General features: G+C 36.1%; 1 non-coding gene across 1 annotated transcript; it reads right to left on the bottom strand.

Annotated features, from left to right (window-relative positions):
- Nucleotides 1–1124: 1124 nt before the first annotated feature.
- LOC122235161 lies at nt 1125–1227 on the bottom strand. Its single transcript, XR_006213297.1, has one exon. It is a non-coding gene; the product is annotated as a U6 spliceosomal RNA (small nuclear RNA).
- Nucleotides 1228–1975: the final 748 nt, after the last annotated feature.

The raw sequence follows: 1975 nt of genomic DNA, 5'->3' as shown, positions 1-1975 counted from the left end.
AAAACTGCAGTGTCATTGCCCTAACGTCTTCTCCCTGTGAGCTTTTCCTTTCCTTTGTCTTATATGATCCACTAATAGAAACTGAGATGCTGAGGTGCTAACACGGGAAGCCCTGGGATCATTTCCTGGTAAATGAATGGCTAACTCTTCGTCTTCCATAGTAGTGTTTTTTCAGAACGTGGTTCTAGGATGATCGCTGTCTTAATCAACTGAATAATTCTTTACATGTGAAATTTTTGGAACCCATATTAATACCTCTCAATCTGCCTTTTGAATCCGCTTTCTCAGTCATCGTTGGAATTCTCAAATTTGAGAACCATTGCTGAGAGGAGCAACCACTGTCTGGTAGCCAGTAACCAAGAGCCTTATAGTTGGATGTTAGTTTGCATAGGAATGAATGCAATGCCAAGTTCTCCTCAGGTAGCAGAGGAGATATTTTTGGAAGGATTGTTTGTTGATCTTCAAACTCTACAATAGAAAGCCATCTGCTCATAGACTCACTGCAGATCTACTTACTAGCATAATACAATCGGTAAAACCCACTTATTTACTAAGCGAATTTAAAAAAGTGTTTGCTCTTGACATGGGGTATTTTTTTAATGTTTATTTGTTTATTTTTGAGAGAGAGAGAGAGCACAAGGAGGGAAGAGACAGAAAGAGAGAGGGAGACACAGAATCTGAAGCAGGCTCCAGGCTCTGAGCTGTCAGCACAGAGCCCCACATGGGGCTCAAACCCACAAATTGTGAGATCATGACCTGAACCAGAGTCAGACACTTAACCAACTGAGCCAGCCAGGCACCCCAAGGTACTTTCTTTATTAATGTCTTAAAATCATGTTTGCCTTGGGGCGCCTGGGTGGCTCAGTTGGTCTACTGTCTGACTCCTGATTTCCAATCAGGTCGTTATCACAGGGCTGTGGAGTCAGCCCAGACCCTGCTTCAGATTCTGTCTCCCTCTGCTCCTCTCCCCAGTTGATGTTCACCTCTCTCTCTCTCTCTCTCTCTCTCTAAAAATAAAAATTAAAAAAAAAATAAATAAATGATGAATTTAAATTTTAAAGATTACCTATTAATGTTTTCATTTATTTACTTATTTATTTATTCTTTCATTCATTTTACTGAAGAAGAATACGGAAGACTTCATGAATTTGTGTGTCATCCTTGCGTGGCGCCCTGGTCATCTCCGTAACTTTCCAATTTTGGTACATCTGCTGCTGAAGTGAGCACTATTATATATTGAAGGACACTTGACAAAATTATAAGATTTTAAAGCATACCATGTGATGATTTGATATATGTGTACATTGTGAAAGAAGAAATCATGTTAACATTTATAACTTGGTTTTATGTCACTTATAATTTCATTTTATGTTATTTAAATTTCCCTTAAGAAACAAATAATTTTTAAAAGAAGTTTTAAAGGAAAAATTAATGAAAGAAGAACAAATGGGAAAAAACAAACAAAAAATAGACTTTTTAAATAAAAATTGACAATGGCTTAACAAACTAGACAAAAAAGAAAAAACATCAAAACCAGAAGCAGAACCAAATTGTGGAAAATTTTCTCGCAAGTCTCATCAAAGAAAAAAGAAAGAAAAATAGTTAAATGATACTAAGAATAAGAAAGGGTGAATATAAACAAGGATACAGACAATATGTAGGCGATTACAAATAAGGCAACCTGGTAGAAAAATCTTAAGTCAAGCTTCATTTTACTAGTTATACAGACTTATCATAAAACTATATAATAAAGCAGAGCAATTTGCCACAAATAGACTAGAAAAATAGAATAGAGAACTTAGAAGCAAACCTTCAAAGATCAGGATGCTTCCTATAGGACAAGGGTGGCATTGCTAAGTACCTGGGGAAAAAGTGTGGAAACAAATGACTATCCACATGGGAAAATATAACATTAAAGTCTGAACTTGAACCGTAGTACAACTCCAGGTGCATTAATGTTTTATATTTTTTAATG

Source organism: Panthera tigris, chromosome F2, assembly GCF_018350195.1.
Source record: "Panthera tigris isolate Pti1 chromosome F2, P.tigris_Pti1_mat1.1, whole genome shotgun sequence".
Classification (NCBI taxonomy): domain Eukaryota; kingdom Metazoa; phylum Chordata; class Mammalia; order Carnivora; family Felidae; genus Panthera; species Panthera tigris.
This window is presented reverse-complemented; position numbering and strand designations above follow the sequence as displayed.